This window comes from Procambarus clarkii, chromosome 85 (assembly GCF_040958095.1).
Source record: "Procambarus clarkii isolate CNS0578487 chromosome 85, FALCON_Pclarkii_2.0, whole genome shotgun sequence".
Taxonomy (NCBI): domain Eukaryota; kingdom Metazoa; phylum Arthropoda; class Malacostraca; order Decapoda; family Cambaridae; genus Procambarus; species Procambarus clarkii.
The window spans coordinates 18,419,391-18,440,060 of NC_091234.1; the positions used below are offsets into that span (position 1 = coordinate 18,419,391).

The following is a 20,670-nucleotide window of genomic DNA, read 5'->3' on the forward strand; positions in this document are numbered from 1 at the left end:
CACATCAATGATTGACAACGCTGATGCTGAAAACAAAGCCCGCCTCCTAGCGGTAACAGCACCCCACGCCGGGGATTTTTTATTTGCTGTGCCCAATGCAGCCCTGGGAACTCGCCTCAGTCATGACGCTCTCCGCATTGGAGTTGCCCTTCGCCTTGCCGCCCCCATCCTCACCGAACATAGGTGCATCTGCGGAACTGCGATGGCAGACCAATATGGTCGTCATGGTCTGGTATGTCGTAAATCACAGGGTAAAATTGCAAGACATGAAGAAGTCAACGACATCATCAAGAGGAGCCTCGCCACAGCCCGCTGCCCAGCACAAAGAGAACCACACTTATCCAGACCTAACGACCCTCAGAAGCGCCCTGATGGGGTCACCTTGCTACCTTGGAAGGATGGTAAGCAAGTGGTATGGGACTACACGTGCGCTGCCACACTGGCCAGTACCTACCTCCACTACAGCACACGTGAAAGCGGTGGTGCTGCTTCTTTCAGGGAATCGCAGAAAATTATTAAATACAGAGGTCTAGCACACTGCTACAGCTTTGTTCCGATCGGCTCGGAGACCCTCGGTTCGTGGGGAAAATGTGCATTGAAGTTCCTGAAGGAGTTGGGGGACAAATTGATCAGCGCTACAAAAGACCAGAGAGCAAAAAGTTTCTTGTTCCAGCGCCTCAGTGTTGCGATTCAGAGGGGAAATGCCTGTTGCGTCTTGGGCACTAGTCCAACTTCAGAGGAATTCGAAGAAGTGTTTGACTTGCAACAATGATCGAACCCGTCTGTGACATTCATCAATGTTTCCCATTGTTGTGTTCTTCAAGAGATCCATAACCTTTAAGCACCTTTTTGCATTATTATTTTTGTATCAACCCATGTATATCTTGGAACCATCAAATGCATAATAAAGCACAAAAAATATTCAAGGAAGGGGGTGGTAGGAGAAAAGCACACAGAAACTGTATTGGAGGGGATCTAAACATTCCCTCTAATGCGTTATGCGTGGTTTCCTCCGAGGCTATGGGTCCCCCTTCTTCCAGCTAGAGGTGGTACTCCCTTCCTATATTTTTTTAATTTAAAAAAAAAAAAAATATATATATATATATATATATATATGACTGTCAGACCACGGAGGAAAAATGAAACAGGAAATTTCCTTAAGTACTTTCGTATATTAAATACATCTTCAGAAGGTCACCTTCTGAAGATGTATTTAATATACGAAAGTACTTAAGGAAATTTCCTGTTTCATTTTTCCTCCGTGGTCTGACATTGTCACATTCTTAATCACGTGTTTATTTTCGTGATATACACATATATATTTATATATATATATATATATATATATATATATATATATATATATATATATATATATATATATATATATATATATATATATATATATTGTTTTTCTTGAGTAGCCGTAACCCGCTACCATCGCTTACCAAGATATAATGGGTTTGAAGGTTTAATTAATGTGATTTATGGCTAATTTCATGTCTCATGCGAAGCTGGACGCCTTCCATGAAATAGCTGTCCGATCATCCTACCCTAAGGGTACACTACCCTAGGGTACACTACCCTAGGGTACACTACCCTAGGGTACACTACCCTAGGGTACACTACCCTAGGGTACACTACCCTAGGGTACACTACCCTAGGGTACACTACCCTAGGGTACACTACCCTAGGGTACACTACCCTAGGGTACACTACCCTAGGGTAGGCTACTTAGAAGTACACTACCCTGTACCGTTTCTTCCACAACACATTCACTGTACAAATAATTACCGAAGACAACTTTTGAGAACATTCAACTCCTTAAGAGAACAAAAAAAAAGAGACCGAACTTTCAATCTCAAGGATCCCCGAGACTCTAAACGTAGCGGACCAATGAGGAATGAGGCATTCGATAGCACCCAATCAAATGTCTCCTTTCCGAATTCGAGATTATTGATTCGTTTTGCATTCATGTGTGTTAAGAGGTCTGGTGTCCTCCTGTTATTAAAAGCAAATTGCTGGTAGCGTATTTAAGAATTTTTTAATTGAGTGGTTTTGATGTCTTTTATCAAAGGAATTGTTCAAAGAAATTCTCAATAGCTTAGAGAAATTTGGTCTTGATCTTCCGGAAAATTGGTCTTAATATTCATGGATATGGGACTTAATATTTATGGACATTGGACTTAATATTTATGGATATTGGACTTAATATATTGGACTTTATATATTGGTCTTATTATATTGGACTTTATATATTGGTCTTAATATATTGGACTTTATGTATATTGAACTTTATATATTGAACTTTATATATTGGACTTTATATATTGGTCTTAATATATTGAACTTTATATATTGGTCTTAATATATTGGACTTTATATATATTGAACTAATATATTGGACTTTATATATTGGTCTTAATATATTGGACTTTATATATTGGTGTTAATATATTTTGTTATTATTTTCAATAACTTGATTTTCAGTATTTTATCACTTATATAAATATATTTTTTTAAGTTGAGGAAACTGTGTATTGTATTTTTTTATAATGCAATCTGCCATTGTATTTATAAATACATCCTGCTGTTGTGTTATGTATAAATTCTCCGTTAGTGTATTATTATATCTAGATACTCCCTGCCACTGTAGTGTGTATAAATATTATCTATTTATATACAATACAGTATTATTATACACAATACAGTATTGTATTATTATTTATAAAAATTATTTAATTTGTATTATGTATAAACACGACGTCCTATTGCAGTGTGTATAAATACAATTCGCAATTGTATTTTTATGCGTAAATACAACTGGCTATTGTATTTTTATGCGTAAATACAACTGGCTATTGTATTTTTATGCGTAAATACAACTGGCTATTGTATTTTTATGCGTAAATACAACTGGCTATTGTATTTTTATGCGTAAATACAACTGGCTATTGTATTTTTATGCGTAAATACAACTGGCTATTGTATTTTTATGCGTAAATACAACTGGCTATTGTATTTTTATGCGTAAATACAACTGGCTATTGTATTTTTATGCGTAAATACAACTGGCTATTGTATTTTTATGCGTAAATACAACTGGCTATTGTATTTTTATGCGTAAATACAACTGGCAATTGTATTTTTATGCGTAAATACAACTGGCTATTGTATTTTTATGCGTAAATACAACTGGCTATTGTATTTTTATGCATAAATGTGACCTATATCACTTAATATAAAAATACGATCTATATAACTTTTATATTAATACAACCTGCTATTGAATTATGTTTAAATACAATCTGCTATGTATTGTGTATATATACGACCTCTATTGTATTGTATAGGAATACAACCTACTATTGTATTACGCATAAGCACCCCTTGCAAATGTATTATCTTGTATAAACACGCCCTGCTATTACAATGTGTAGAAATACAACTGTTATTGTATTATCGTGTATAAATACGGGCCGTTATTGGGAGTTTGGACCGACACACACACACACACACACACACACACACACACACACACACACACACACACACACACACACACACACACACACACACACACACACACACCCACACACACCCACACCCACACCCACACACACACACACACACACACACACACACCCACACCCACACCCACACACACACACCCACACCCACACACACCCACACACACACACACACACACACACACACACACACACACACACACACACACACACACACACACACACGCACGTGTATCAGGTGGTAGTGTAATTAAAAATGTGTGAACATTTGGAAATAAACATTTCACCTTTGTATTGTTATTATTTGTGCTATTGCGAAAATATTTGCAAATAATTGCAACATTTCCCGATAATTCGCATGTTTCATTTTAGAGACAATGGCTCTGTTGTAATGGGTAATTCGTCCCTTAATGAATGGTGGAAATGGGTGAATGGGAGCCGGTCGACCGAGCGGACAGCACGCTGGACTTGTGATCCTGTGGTCCTGGGTTCAATCCCAGGCGCCGGCGAGAAACAATGGGCAGAGTTTCTTTCACCCTATGCCCCTGTTACCTAGCAGTAAAATAGGTACCTGGGTGTTAGTCAGCTGTCACGGGCTGCTTCCTGGGGGTGGAGGCCTGGTCGAGGACCGGGCCGCGGGGACACTAAAAAAGCCCCGAAATCATCTCAAGATAACCTCAAGAAGATGGCAGGGGGGTTGGGGGGGGGAGGGAGCGTGATAGGGGGATATAGGGAATGTTGTAGGGGCATGCAACATAGGGCATGCTGGGGGGGGTAGGTTAAGGAAGATAGGTAATAGGTAGGGAAGATAAAATAAAGGAGAATTGTGAGAAAGAAAAGTAGTAAAGTGAGATATGTTAAGTGTTCAGTTATTAGCCAACCTCAGACTATCTGCTACATCCGGCCAGATAAAGAGTGTCACTCTACACACAGCTGCTGCCTCTTGACACACTTGTCACAATAGGAGCTGCCACACATGGGTCAATAGGAATGTCCTCACATGGGTCAATAGGAGCTGCCACACATGGGCCAATAGGAGCTGCCTCTCACATGGGTCAGTAGGAGCTGCCACACATTGGGTCAATAGGAAGGTCCTCACATGGGTCAATAGGAGCTGCCACACATTGGGTCAATAGGAACGTCCTCACATGGGTCAATAGGAGCTGCCACACATTGGGTCAATAGGAGCTGCCACACATTGGGTCAATAGGAGCTGCCACACATTGGGTCAATAGGAGCTGCCTCACACATGGGTCAATACACATTTATTAAGGATTTACGACCATGTGTGTTAAGAATGAGCTTTCGTTACAGTATTTTAAATAAGCTTATGAGTGATGTTTTACTCATCAGAGGACCTGAGTAAAGACCTACTCATCAGAGGACCTAGTCTAACAAGACTTACTCATCAAGGGGACCTGGGTAAAGAAGGGGTGAATTTGACAGGATTGTGGGGCACTTAGATCGATATTGGTGATGAAAGATTGAGTGGAATTAGAAATGAGGAGGAGGTGGAATATAGAAGAGCGGAGAGAGAGAGAGAGAGAGAGAGAGAGAGAGAGAGAGAGAGAGAGAGAGAGAGAGAGAGAGAGAGAGAGAGAGCGCAGAGAGAGAGAGCAGAGAGAGAGCAGAGAGAGAAAGCAGAGAGAGAGAGAGGGGGAGACAGAGGCAGAGAGAGAGAGAGAGGGAGACAGAGAGCGAGAGAAGAGAAAGACAGAGACAGAGAGAAACGTTCAGCAGACGTCAGCATGGAAGGTCAGCGAGGAAGCTACGTTAAAACACAGAATGAAGAGCGACGAGGGAGCACAGCGGGAGATCATTGGACCAATTTAGTCCAGCAAAGTTCCCGAATTTTGTATCGAAGACAAACTTTTCCGACAAGTCAGCTGGCTCTTGCCAGCCAGCCAGTCAGTCAGCCAGTCAGCCAGTCAGCCAGCCAGTCAGTCAGCCAGCCAGCCAGTCAGCCAAACAGGCAGTCAGGCAGCACAACACTAAGACAGAACGGACTCCAAAATAAACATCTAGACATATTGAAGAATATTGGGCCCAGTATAGCGGCCTTGATGAGTAGAGCATCATGATGAGTATCGAGCCCATGATGAGTGAGCCCATTGATGCTTGTCTGTGTAACTGGCGGCTGTCCCTAGAATGATCAGTAGATAAATTGTACACAATTATTTATAAACACACAAGGCTCGTTGCCGAGCTAAGGGGACTGAGCTATGAAGAAAGACCGAGGAAATTGGACTACTATACAATGGAGGAAAGAAGGAATAGAACAGATATGATAACGACGTACGAGATACTAAGAGGGGTTGATATAAGATATAAAAGCAATATTCGAATTAAAGAAGAGTAGAACGTGCAAACATAATTGGAAACGAAACAGACGACTCACAGAGATGTCAGGAAGAAGTTTGTCATAAGTGACGTAAATACGTGGAACGGACTAGATGAGGAACTTTAAGCCAATTCGGTACACAGCTTTAAATATAAAGCCGATAAATGAAACGAACGAAAACGACTCACTGCATTGAACTAATATATGTCAAAAGGCGGGGCATAAGAGCAGATGCTGGACCCTGCAAGCTCTACCAGGCGAGCACATGCACAAAGATATACATCACTAATCGCTATACCATCCTTCCTGTCTTCCATACCATCTGACGGAATTTCTAAGAAATTGCCGATACACGATCCCAACTTTTATATACCGTCAGTAAGTGGGTCTCGCAGACCCAGCACTAAAAAAAAAGCCCACAAGCAATCCAGCTGGGATGGCCCCATTGCAGACAGAGCAGCTGCAGTGTGCATAGTAGCTGCAACATCTCTGGCCTCACAGCAGTAGCTGCCCCCATCCCATATGGGCGACTTCCTATTAATAATCCCAATATCACCAATTGGTACACTAATATCACCAATTGTATCACTACAGGCACTAACTGCAGTAGTTCTGCCTTGCAGCCCACAAGCCATACCAGATAGAGGCGTGCTTGCAGGAAGGTGGTGGGCGACAGGCACGACCAGCATGACCTGCTCTGTCAGGGGGATGGAGCCTTACCACAGATGGATGTCCAGCAGAGAGAGAGAGCCTCGTTACCTAATGTCGCATAACACCGATGTTCTTATTGGACGCCCTGATGGGGTCATAGGGAAACCCCTGGAAGAACAGCAAGAAGTTAGTGTGGTTGATACCACGACCAACTACCGAATTGAGAACCTCATACACGAGCGAATCATCCGTGTCCAACACCTACACTGACTTCAACACTACACACCCGAGTAGTATAGTGCATCAATACTACAGTTTAGTCCCCATTGCTTCAGAGACACTTTGTTCCTGGGGGAAAGTGCCACCATTTTTTTTTTTTTTTTTTTTTTTTTTTTAAGGAATGGGTTCTAAGCCAACCGAAACAAGAAAAAAAATCTGAAAGAGCCGTCAGTTGACTTTTCCAGCACCTTAGCGTGGTAATACAGAGGAAAACGCACAATGTATTCAGCGTTCTGGCCAGCCATTTAAGGAGCTGTATGAACTGAACCGCCTGAATTAAATAACTTTGTACCTTGTATGCAACTACTTTACCTTTTTTTTAGCTATTTAAGTCCATCCTCCCGTTTAGCTAGTTACAAAAATTACCGTGTGGACCCCTTTTTGTAATTATTTTTATGTAATGGACAATTAAGAGTACATAGTACTCTTACTCTCCAAGTAGCAAGAGTACTACATCGATTTGGATCTGTAACAGTCCTGTATTTAAGCGTGTAATAAACCTTATCTTAACCTCACCATCGTAAGCCTAATACACGCCGAGGCTTAATATAGTATATATTAAAGTGCAATGTTAGGCTTAGAATATACAAGATTTGGATTATGCTTAGATTCTTATCCCAAATCTTTATCCTGTCCCCAGTGCTATAGTCACAATAGCACGGCGCTTTCTCCTCTTTACGGGAGACATCTCCCGTCACGCAGGGTGCAGTCGCACCTCCACAGATCTCCAGTATCAGCTATTGATACTGGTAATGGCTCAAAAGGGCCACCACTTACGGGCTATTCATGCCCGTGCCACCTTTTGGGTGGCTTAATCTTCCATCAATCATCGCTTTCTCCCGATTGTAGGGAAGGGAACTATGTTCATTACGTCAACACTTACGATGTCCCACAGTTACAAAACATTATCTGAACAGGAGGACGCAAGGCGCTACGTGTTCTTGTTCATATTGAACAGACAAAATAATTATTCAGGCGATTTGTTTTATTGAAATATTTGTAAACAATAATTACAGCTGGAGTTTTTTCTTGCAGATATTCCGGGTGTTGTCTTCAGCTTAACCACCTCGTCTGCCTGCAAGGGAAAGAAGGCAAGTTAGTAAACGACTTCATTGTTATTTAAGGATCAGAGCGTCCACGAATGTCAAAGTATAAAATAACAGCAATAGGTGAAAGCATAATGTAATTATAGAATCTATTTAGAGAAAACCAATTTATTCAATTGAAACCGGTTGGCCAGCAAAAATATATATATCCTCCCCCTTCTCCCTTCTCTAGTCAGTCTGGTGTTGACAAAGGCTTGAACAAGCCGAAACGTTCACCTCATTTCAGATTTGTGGATTTTCCGCATAAAAAGATCAGTGTTTTGTGATCGTCAATTGCATATATATATATAAATTATATATATTATATAATTCACATATATATTATATATATAAAATTACCTTACCGATAGCTACGTTATAATATGCTTAACTAGTCTTTACACCTACCAATAACTTGTGATAATACCGCCTCGCAGCTGGGAAAAGACAAAGTTAAATTTTAGTTAAAAGCCTTGGAATTTCCTTTGAAATATTTAATAGACTATGCGACCAAGAAACAAAATGAACAACTAATAGGCGATACAAGTTAATTAATTTACCCAACGACCCCGCACCTTCAACTGGTATTTAGCTGATCCACTCAGGCGTCAAGACAGCTTGTAGACCACGAAAAGTCAAATTATAAACGACTTGGGCAGAGTCCACGTGTTCCTTCACCGTTACGATTCTAATGTTAGAAGAGAAATGTGTACACTTCCTCACTGTAAATATTTACGTCTCCCCGGTACTGGACGACGAAGGTGTGTACACTGTGGCGTCTGACGCGGCACTGACGGATTTCAACCGACGTCCCTCCCATGTAAACAAAAGGAACGATAGTTGACGAGATGGTTAATTTGGCAAAAGGTACTTAATGCTACCAAACATTGCTTTTACGAATTAATTGAATGCCTGTGACAGTATAGTACGTCTTTACCTTCATAAATATTTATAAAAAGGACTATAACAGAATGTTGACCAAATCACACACTAGGAAGTGAAGGGACGACGACGTTTCGGTCCGTCCTAGACCATTCTCAAGTCGATTTTAATACAAAATCGACTTGAGAATGGTCCAGGACGGACCGGAACGTCGTCGTCCCTTCACTTTCTAGTGTGTGGTTTGGTCAACATATTTCAGCCACGTTATTGTGACTCATCGTCTTCAATAACAGAATAACTTTTCTGTATAGGATGGGTGGCATTTTGTGTAATCACGTTTAAATAAAATATTAAATTACAAGTATATATGGGAGTAGGATAAGACAGTATGTGCAAGCGCACGTGGGAACCTACACATGGCTCCCCAGGGTGCTATATATCCTCTTCTTCGAGGCTCAGGGTCCCTACCTGAGCAGAGAGAGGGAGAGAAGGGAGTACCACCTCTGGCTGGAAGAAGGGGACCCTTAGCCTCGGAGGAAATCACACATAACGCATTAGAGGGAATGTTTAGGTCCCCTCCAATACAGTTCCTGTGTGCTTTTCTCCTACCACCCCCTTCCTTTTGTGTCTTGTTGTGCTTTATTAGATATTCAAAGGTTACAAAATGAACATTAGTTAATAGAATGAGTGTTTAAAGGTTATGGATCTCTTGGAGTTTCTTCGTTTTCTGACAGGAACCGAGGACGCAGCAGGCATTTCCCCTCTGGATCGCCACACTGAGGCGCTGGAATAAGAGACTGGCAGCCCTTGGGTCCCTGATGATATCAATGAGCCTGGAACCCAGTTCTTTGAGGAATCCTAAAGTGCTCCTACTCCAGGGGCGATACGTCTCAGACGCTATGGGAACAAAGATGCATTGACCTTTCAGTCGCCTGTACTTGATTGATTTTGCCTCTTCCCTGTGGTTGGACACCCCACCAGTTTGATCAGCTCCGACGTGTATGTGTCAGTAAGGGTGGATACACATGTGTAGTCCCACACCAGCTGTCTGCCCCTTTTCCAGGGGTATATTGTGATGTCATCAGGGCGAGGTATGGGATCATCCGGGTTTTGGTCCCCTAGGATGTGAGGTTCTCTCTCCGCTGGGCACTGAGCTGAGGCAAGGCTCCTCTTGATGATGTCATTAACCTCGTTGTATATATATATATATATATATATATATATATATATATATATATATATATATATATATATATATATATATATATATATATATATACACAACCAGTGTTGGGTTGTTTGTGTGGTCACTGCATCACCTTCTCCCACAGGGTGTCAAGAAGCTGTAAGATATACGCAGGGAGACGGGGCCGGGGAGCTGGAGGCTGACCAGGAGCGGCTGCAAGACGGAGGGGGGAAGGGGTCTGGATATGACGAGGTGGAGATGATGGGGGGGGGGGGCAGCTGGGATATGAGCAATTGCGGGGGGGATGAGTAATGGATGGGGCTGCCTATGACAAGTGAGGGGATAGGGTGGGTGATAGGATAGAAAGAGAGGGTAATGGGAAGGGGAAGATGTTGGGAGCGTGGACTGGAAACATGGTGACTTTTGGGGGGATTGTGGTGTGTTTCGGGGTTATTTGAGGGTAAGGTAAGGGAGGGGATGACGTGAGGAGAGATAGTGACGTGAGGGGAGATAGTGACGTGATGGGAAGAGGTTGAATTGAAGGGAGTCGATGACATGAGGGGATATAATGACGTGATGGGAAGAGGTTGAAGTGAGGGGAGACGATGACATGAGGGGATATAATGACGTGAGGGGATATAATGACGTGAGGGGGATACAATGATGTGAGGGGAATGATGAACATGGAAGCATAAGTGTGAAGGCAGTAAGAAGAGACTTAGGGCGAGGGGAGTGATGGTGGTAGAGATGGAGAATCTTGCACGCTGAAGAATGATGAAGGAAGCGATGGAGGAAACAGAGGGAGAGGCGGCAGGAAGTTGATGAATGAGGGAAAGAACCAGGGAGAGGAACGGGAAGGAAGATGTGTGATTGGCAGTGATAAAAATGGAAGGGAGAAGTAACAAAAGACAAACCTCCTTGGAATGAAATCCAAAGAAGAGATAAGACTGGAGAATAATTGCCATTAAAAGAATGCTTGACAAGAGAGGGAAGATTAAGAGAGAAAGAGAGAGAGTGAGAGAAATACAGGTCCCTTATATAGAGTCAGATTACAGTGATATACAGTGATTATTATACGATATTAAATCCTCTCGAGATTCAAAATATCACTGAGACAGATAAAGTCAGCCCCGGAGTGCTACACATGTCTCACTTGTCCTTACCAACTCTGACTCTCTGCTCTGACCAAACCCCGTTTTGGTTGGATTGGTCAGCGCAGCAGAACACTGGAAAGATGATGGCGGCCATAGTGTTATGTATCAGGTTCGTGTTATCAAGGTCAACTTCGTGGAGAACTAGGAGTCGGCAGCGACAACATAAGGCGCTCAGCCCTCGGCAGCTTCATGCAGGATTTGCTGTTCTCAAGAACATCACTCTGTTCGTGAGCATTTGTAGCGCCAGAGCCCAATATGCTCTAACTTCAACCTATACCTAACATGACTAACAACATTAAATATTATTAAAAGCCAATAATGTTCAAGTTAAACAGATGTTTCTTGGGCTAGATGGTTGATGAGCCTGATGTAGGTTTGTAAATTTTTTGTAAAGTTTGTAAATTTGTAGGTTTGTTTGTAAATTACAACCTCTTGGATTGCAATTTACTCTAGGAATATCAGTGTCATTCCAGTTGAGCCATAATCTAAGATGTATAAAGTAAGAGAGAGAGAGAGAGAGAAGGAAAAGGCAAAAATAAGACAACAAGAGACTGAAACAGTAAGGAAAAACAGTAAAGGTTTGGAGAAATTCGATCTAGGTGAATTCCCTCTGGAAGGTGGGAGGGAGAGGCATAGAGAGAGACCAGAGGGAGAGAAAGTGAGAGGGGTACGGAGTGAAACAGAAAAAAGTACGAAATACGAGAGGGAGAGGTGAGAGGAGAACAGAGAAACAGGAAGAGGAAGGAACTACTCACCGCCGCGGTCTCAAAGTATTTTCGTTTATAAAAAAAAAAAATAGAAACCTTCACTTACAGGTACAATCAAATAAGTCATTTACATAAATTTAAGTACTAACAAAATCACTTGAATCAGAATAAGCTATTAGTAAGCAACGTCAAGGAAAGTATAATCTTTAAAATATGTAAATGAATCAAAATACTAAATTTTTTCGTTTCTCTTTCAAGGATTTAAGCCAGAGGCTAAGGGCTAGTCTCACTAAACTTTTTGCAGGATGACTAGTGGGTCATTAGAGGGGAGGGGGGTTAGTAGGCGGCCACCTATGGAATTCCAACCTTGCTAAATACCAGACTCCATTGTCATTTAAAGATTCATAAAGCATTACAGGTGAGGGGACGTTGATACCTGTGTTGATCGAGCTCTTATACACAGGCTGCAGTTGGAAACTGGTTGACAAGGACGGTAAGTAGTGAAGATTTATCGTCTCCGTGGTGTAGTGGTAAGACACTCGCCTGGCGTTCCGCGAGCGCTTTGTCATGGGTTCGTATCCTGGCCGGGGAGGATTTACTGGGCGCAAATCCTTAACTGTAGCCTCTGTTTAACTCAACAGTAAAATGTGTACTTGGATGTAACAACGATTCTTCGCGGCGGGGATCGTATTCCAGGGACCTGCCCGAAACGCTACGCGTACAAGAACAAGCTACAAGCGTACAAGCTACGGCTCTACAAGAATGTAACAACTCTTGTATATATCTCAAAAAAAAAAAGATGTACTGCAGTGATGAAGGCGATTACATTGAGAAAGATGGTGTGCATTGAAGATGCTTAGCGGCGAAGATAGTGTACTCACCTAGTTGTGCTTGCGGGGGTTGAGCTTTGGTTCTTTGGTCCCGCCTCTCAACTGTCAATCAATTAGTGTACAGGTTCCTGAGCCTACTGGGCTCAGTAGGCTTAGGAACATAAATTATACATATAATTTACCTGTGGCGGGTTTCGAAAGTTTTATATTTCTCGTGTCTAACTTAAGACAAGCTTCACTAGTGATAGCAGGGCGTAATATCTTCAAAGGTCTACTTCTTCATGGCGTTCGGAATGTCTCTTACTTTTCTCAAATGTCAGAGAACATTAATCGGAAGCCTGAGATAAGATGAAAAAGTTTTTTTTAATGTAAATGTTTCCATGCTCATTACAAATAGCATCAATACGATAACGAAGATATGTAACCAAGTTCAAGTTTACTGAGATAATCAAATTCATTCCAAAAGATTGATTAGCTTAGGCTACTGTATCTGCTTTATCTACCCATATCTATTTCAGGGCCCGAATATATATATATATATATATATATATATATATATATATATATATATATATATATATATATATATATATCGTGGTTTCCTCCGAGGCTATGGGTCCCCCTTCTTCCAGCCAGAGATGGTACTCTGCAATATATATATATATATATATATATATATATATATATATATATATATATATATATATATATATATATATATATATATATATATATATATATATATATATATATATATTAAACCAAGAACTAAATTAGCATCTAAAGTGGGATATGAAAGGGTATACTCCCGCTCAAATGAATATATTAAAGAATATATAATATTCTTTGGTAAAAAAAAAGTAGGGCTTTTCTGTGTTTGGAACATAATTAGGAGATTTTTTAAAATAAATTTATATATATTTGAAGCTGAATTGCAGTCTCCAAAATCTGTTTTGATAATATTGATATATAAGAAGTACCAATTAAACTAGTTTGGCAAATGATGCATTGGACTTTATTGGCCTTTCAATATATTCCAAAATATTTTTATTGGTATATTATTAAAACATAATTTTTAATTGTATAATTTCAGAGTTGATTTTAACAGAAGGTTTATAGATAGATTATGCCAGAGGATTGTTAACTATTGTTTAAAAAAATGTGAATTTTATTTGTGATGATTGTGCCTTAATAGACCTCAAAAGGTGATATATTCTTGGATTTGTAAAAAAAAAAAAATAGTTGGTTTCGTAACATTGTTTCAGGTTAGTGCCAATAGGCTCCGAGACCCCTGGGCATTAGATAAATGTACACTTAAGTTCCTAAGGAAGGTGGGTAAGGAACTCATTAGGCAAATAAAAAACCCAAGAGCAGCAAATTGTCAGATCCAGCGCCTCGGTGTCGCGAACCAGTGAGGAGATGCGAGCTCTATCTTCAGTCATGCAACCTACCTTTGTAGATCTGGATAGATCTCGTAGATCAAAGAACAATCTTTGACGGCTTTGGTTACATTTATTAAACAGTTTACAAGCATGAAAACTTGCCAATCAACTGTTGTTATTGTTAGAAACAGCTTCCTGGTGCTTCGGAGCTTATTAATTATTTAAAAATTGTAAACAAAGCCGCCAAAGATTGATAAAAGATATACAGGTTCGTAAGTGCTTGCGTAACCGCTTTGTGAATCTGGCCCCTGATGCCCAACCCTTGCAAGGAATAGCAGTATGTGTGTACACACACACACAGCTACTGGGTAGCTGTGGTACGGTGTGGTAGACGGTCTAACACACGCTGTAAGCTGCTCAAGCATCGGGTTTCCTGGCCATCTCGGGGGTGGGGAGGAGGATTCGGTGGTGATCAGGTAATTAGTTTTTAGTTTGGCTCTTGGACGCGTTCACTCAACCATCACAACTCAGATAATATGTGTGAACTCGATTAAAACACTCATGAAGGCTGGAGTGTGTCTGTATATGTATTTGTATATACATATACATACATAATATAATACAGTGCCGAGGGCGGACAGCTTGTGATGTATGAATCAGATTAAAACAGCGAGGGGGTTGAGGGCGCGCGAGGGTGGTGCCCTCTAGCGGCGGTGTTCCGCCTCACACCAAACTCTCCTGCTCCTCGCTAGTCTCAATCTCCCTCTGCTCGCCAGTGTCTATTGTGACGTCGGTGCGAGTGGAGGTGTGCAACGCCGCGCTCTCGGTCGTTGATACTTGAAAGTTGGTATACGACTGGTGCTACGCTAATTAACCGTGCTAGTGGAATAAGCCGAGATATGAGGCGGTGGCAAGCGTATATACGTGCGGTTTATGAGTGAATGTAATGGATTTACGGCAAGGAAAGCGTTGATATTGTGTGCAAGAAGGTCTACTAAGGTCTTAGTACTACCACCAAGAAGGTCTCGGAGACTTGACTCAGGGAGCGTCTTATATATCCTTCAACGAGTCGTGTCTATATTGCTCAACGAATTAACGGAAGTTCTACCCGAACACGGGCTGCTGGGATTACTTCCCGACTCCGGATTTATCAGGTGAAGTTTTTTTTCGGATTTCGTTGAAATTGGGGAATCTCCATTATGTTATCAATATGGGATAACTTAGGCTGTTATTTTAGCTAAGATAACACGAAATTGGACATGTTAATTATGAACTCGGAGAGTCAAGTTATCCGAGGTTAATGTGGTGAAGTTTTATGCTAACATGATAACTTGAAGGGTTAGAAATTTTCAGCTTTTCTCTACTCTGTTTTAAGGGGATAATACTCTCTCCACTGGCACCCAGTAAGGCATTATTGACTCGTTAGCTGTGCTCAACCAACGAGCAGTATTCACTTTAAACCCTCGACATTGTTTCTCATGTGTTGTGTATGTGTGGTCCACAGGCTTGGTCTGTGTGTTGTGTATGTGTGGTCCACAGGCTTGGTCGTTGTGTATGTGTGGTCCACAGGCTTGGTCGCTGTGTTGTGTATGTGTGGGCTTCAGGCTTGGTCTGTGTGTTGTGTATGTGTGGTCCACAGGCTTGGTCGCTGTTGTGTATGTGTGGTCCACAGGCTTGGTGCTGTGTTGTGTATGTGTGGTCCACAGGCTTGGTCGCTGTGTTGTGTATGTGGGGTCCACAGGCTTAGTCGCTGTGTTGTGTATGTGTGGGCTTCAGGCTTGGTCGTTGTGTATGTGTGGTCCACAGGCTTGGTCTGTGTGTTGTGTATGTGTGGTCCACAGGCTTGGTCTGTGTGTTGTGTATGTGTGGTCCACAGGCTTGGTCTGTGTGTTTTGTATGTGTGGTCCACAGGCTTGGTCGCTGTGTTGTGTATGTGGGGTCCACAGGCTTGGTCTGTGTGTAGTGTATGTGGGGTCCACAGGCTTGGTCTGTGTGTAGTGTATGTGGGGTCCACAGGCTTGGTCGTTGTGTTGTGTATGTGGGGTCCACAGGCTTGGTCGCTGTGTTGTGTATGTGGGGTCCACAGGCTTGGTCGCTGTGTTGTGTATGTGGGGTCCACAGGCTTGGTCGCTGTGTTGTGTATGTGGGGTCCACAGGCTTGGTCGCTGTGTTGTGTATGTGGGGTCCACAGGCTTGGTCGCTGTGTTGTGTATGTGTGGGCTTCAGGCTTGGTCTGTGTGTTGTGTATGTGTGGTCCACAGGCTTGGTCGCTGTGTTGTGTATGTGTGGTCCACAGGCTTGGTCTGTGTGTTGTGTATGTGTTGTCCACAGGCTTGGTCGCTGTGTTGTGTATGTGTCAGTTCGCCTGAAACACAAACTCTTGTGTTGTGTTTCCTTGTGTCTCTTCACACAGCTAAAACTCAGCTCGTCTGGAACACCAACATCAACTTATCGAGAGAGAAGGAATCCGAGAAGGGTTACCCTTTACCCTATAATCCCTTACCCTTTACCTTATTGTTTGACCTTATTGTTGCTTACCTTATTGCGAGGCTACATGATTGATGCCACCGCCGTTTAGGATGATATAGAGGTGACAAGGATCCTAGGATCAGATGCGAGGTGTGTTTCTGTAAGACTTAATGTTATGTTCGTGGAGGCAATGCGTTCATGAATGTTTAAATGTTCATTTGAGCAGTCAAACGCGTGTTTTTTATTTGGTTTTTGATGAACAATTGTAAACGGATGTATTTTTATCAAATCTGGGTCATTCGTGTAGTTATTAAAGGCTAAGAGCGTAAAATATATATTTGGGTGACCTGCTGGCAAGTCCTATTTACGCAGGAACAGTCGTAAAATAATATTCGTATCTCGTGAACATTCTTAAACTGAAACATTTTATAAGCAAAAGTATCCTAAAGACTAGTAGTGAACATTGGACTTGCCTGGTCCTCATGACACAATATTATTCCTCAGTGACCCCCAAAAAACAAAAGGAAAACATTAAAAAGTCAAAAACTAAAATATGCTCCTGGAAACCAATAAAAAACTTTTATGATATAACCTACACCATAACAGTGTGTACTCCAAAAAATATCATATATATACCTCACAGCACTGGGAAATTTCGAAAAAAAAAGCGCTCTATCCCCAAACACCATATATTAAAAACGTTTCCGTTTCCACAGAAATGAATTTTGAAAATAACACGAAAACAGGATGAAATATATTGGTCTTGTATTCTACGCGATATAATGAAACCTGTCAATAAATTTTGAGTTGTGAGAGAGAGCAATGCGAGTCAATTTTTTTTTCCCCGCTCGTCGCATGTTGGTGGTTATTGGTACAGTATGGAACGAGGCTGTTGTAACAAGGGTATCCGGATATAGCGGACAGTGTACCGTGTATTGTGTGGCTGCTAGACATATTGTATTGCCTGGCTGCTAGACATATTGTATTGCCTGGCTGTAGACATATTGTAGTGTCTTGCTGGTAGACATATTGTATTGTCTGACTGGTAGACATATTGTATTGTCTGACTGGTAGACATATTGTATTGTCTGACTGGTAGACATATTGTATTGTCTGCCTGGTAGACATATTGTATTGTCTGACTGGTAGACATATTGTATTGTCTGACTGGTAGACATATTGTATTGTCTGACTGGTAGACATATTGTATTGTCTGACTGGTAGACATATTGTATTGTCTGACTGGTAGACATATTGTATTGTCTGACTGGTAGACATATTGTATTGTCTGACTGGTAGACATATTGTATTGTCTGACTGGTAGACATATTGTATTGTCTGACTGGTAGACATATTGTATTGTCTGACTGGTAGACATATTGTATTGTCTGACTGGTAGACATATTGTATTGTCTGACTGGTAGACATATTGTATTGTCTGACTGGTAGACATATTGTATTGTCTGACTGGTAGACATATTGTATTGTCTGACTGGTAGACATATTGTATTGTCTGACTGGTAGACATATTGTATTGTCTGACTGGTAGACATATTGTATTGTCTGACTGGTAGACATATTGTATTGTCTGACTGGTAGACATATTGTATTGTCTGACTGGTAGACATATTGATATCAGTGTTAATATGCTAGACCATTTAACTTGACATTTATTCAATAGCCTAGTTGATTACCATGATTTTTGGGCCTTTTATTAAAAATTCCACCAAACAATGCTACAATTAATGCAACTTTAAACCATGATGGTGATTCTTGGGGGCCCCTAATCAGCATGAGGGCCCCAAGAATCTCAAGATTCTATACGGCATGAGGGGCCCAAGAATCCCAAGATTCTATACGGCATGAGGGGCCCAAGAATCCCAAGATTCTATACGGCATGAGGGGCCCCAAGAATCCCAAGATTCTATACGGCATGAGGGGCCCAAGAATCCCAAGATTCTGTACGGCATGAGGGGCCTCAAGAATCCCAAGATTCTATACGGCATGAGGGGCCCCAAGAATCCCAAGATTCTATACGGCATGAGGGGCCCAAGAATCCCAAGATTCTATACGGCATGAGGGGCCCAAGAATCCCAAGATTCTATACGGCATGAGGGGCCCCAAGAATCCCAAGATTCTATACGGCATGAGGGGCCCAAGAATCCCAAGATTCTGTACGGCATGAGGGGCCTCAAGAATCCCAAGATTCTATACGGCATGAGGGGCCCCAAGAATCCCAAGATTCTATACGGCATGAGGGGCCCCAAGAATCCCAAGATTCTATACGGCATGAGGGGCCTCAAGAATCCCAAGATTCTATACGGCATGAGGGGCCCCAAGAATCCCAAGATTCTATACGGCATGAGGGGCCCAAGAATCCCAAGATTCTGTACGGCATGAGGGGCCTCAAGAATCCCAAGATTCTATACGCATGAGGGGCCCCAAGAATCCCAAGATTCTATACGGCATGAGGGGCCCCAAGAATCCCAAGATTCTATACGGCATGAGGGCCCCAAGAATCCCAAGATTCTATACAGCATGAGGGGCCCCAAGAATCCCAAGATTCTATACGGCATGAGGGCCCCCAAGAATCCCAAGATTCTATACAGCATGAGGGGCCCCAAGATTCTATACAGCATGAGGGGCCCAAGAATCCCAAGATTCTGTACGGCATGAGGGTCCTCAAGAATCCCAAGATTCTATACGGCATGAGGGGCCCAAGAATCCCAAGATTCTATACGGCATGAGGAGCCCAAGAATCCCAAGATTCTATACAGCATGAGGGGCCCCAAGAATCCCAAGATTCTATACGGCATGAGGGGCCTCAAGAATCCCAAGATTCTATACAGCATGAGGGGCCCCAAGAATCTCAAGATTCTATACAGCATGAGGGGCCCCAAGAAACCCAAGATTCTATACGGCATGAGGGTCCTCAAGAATCCCAAGATTCTATACGGCATGAGGGGCCTCAAGAATCCCAAGATTCTATACAGCATGAGGGCCCCAAGAAGCCCAAGATTCTATACGGCATGAGGGCCCCAAGAATCCCAAGATTCTATAAGCATGAGGGGCCCCAAGAAACTATACAGCTTCCCACTATACTTGAGAGAAACTTTCAAGCATATAAAAAGAGTCAACACGACCTATAGCATTAGTTCACTGCTAAGACTCTGTTTAATTCAATTCAGCCTTCTCATTTTAGGTACTTGGAAACTTCATTTGCAAGATTATTGATTCCTACTGCAGGCCTATAACAAAATTTAACTAGACCTAAGTGTCAACGTCTGTGTTGTCAAAACTGTTCACCTCAAACACTAGACCTGTTTGAAGACCAATTATAGACATTTAAAGACCTGAAAGAACTGAATATATATATATATATATATATATATATATATATATATATATATATATATATATATATATATATATATATATGTCGTACCTAGTAGCCAGAACTCACTTCTCAGCCTACTATTCAAGGCCCGATTTGCCTAATAAGCCAAGTTTTCCTGAATTAATATATTTACTATAATTTTTTTCTTATGAAATGATAAAGCAACCCTTTTCTCTATGTATGAGGTCAGCTTTTTTTATTGAAGTTAAAATTAACGTAGATATATGACCGAACCTAACCAACCCTACCTAACCTAACCTAACCTATATTTATAGGTAAGGTTAGGTTAGGTAGCCAAAAAAAGCTAGGTTAGGTTAGGTTAGGTAGGTTAGGTAGACGAAAAAACATTAATTCATGAAAACTTGGCTTATTAGGCAAATCGTGCCTTGAATAGTAGGCTGAGAAGTGCGTTCTGGCTATTAGGTACGACATATATATATATATATATATATAGATATAGATATATATATATATATATATATAATGAGTAGCACATATATGTGTGATATCTTAAATATATGAGGAAAAGTTGAATGCACTAAACATGCCAAAATAGGAAGACGACAGAGAATGAGGTGATATGATCACTACATACAAAATCTTGAAGAGTTTCGATTGAATTTATACAGCTCTTATACAATTTATACAGGTAGTACTTATATTAACGATGAGGACCATAGTACTTATACCGACATACAACGAAATTAGAACATAGAAATCTGAACTTTTGTGTTAGACAAACCGGAAAAAATATTTTTTACTTGTGTTGCTTTGACA

At 41.3% G+C, this 20,670-nt stretch overlaps 1 long non-coding RNA gene across 1 annotated transcript; it reads right to left on the minus strand.

Moving 5' to 3' along the window:
* Nucleotides 1–7,768: 7,768 nt before the first annotated feature.
* Nucleotides 7,769–8,737, minus strand: LOC138358634 (uncharacterized). Its single transcript, XR_011225501.1, has 2 exons — nt 8,462–8,737; nt 7,769–7,876 (listed from the first exon to the last, which is right to left on the minus strand). It is a non-coding gene; the product is annotated as an uncharacterized lncRNA (long non-coding RNA).
* Nucleotides 8,738–20,670: the final 11,933 nt, after the last annotated feature.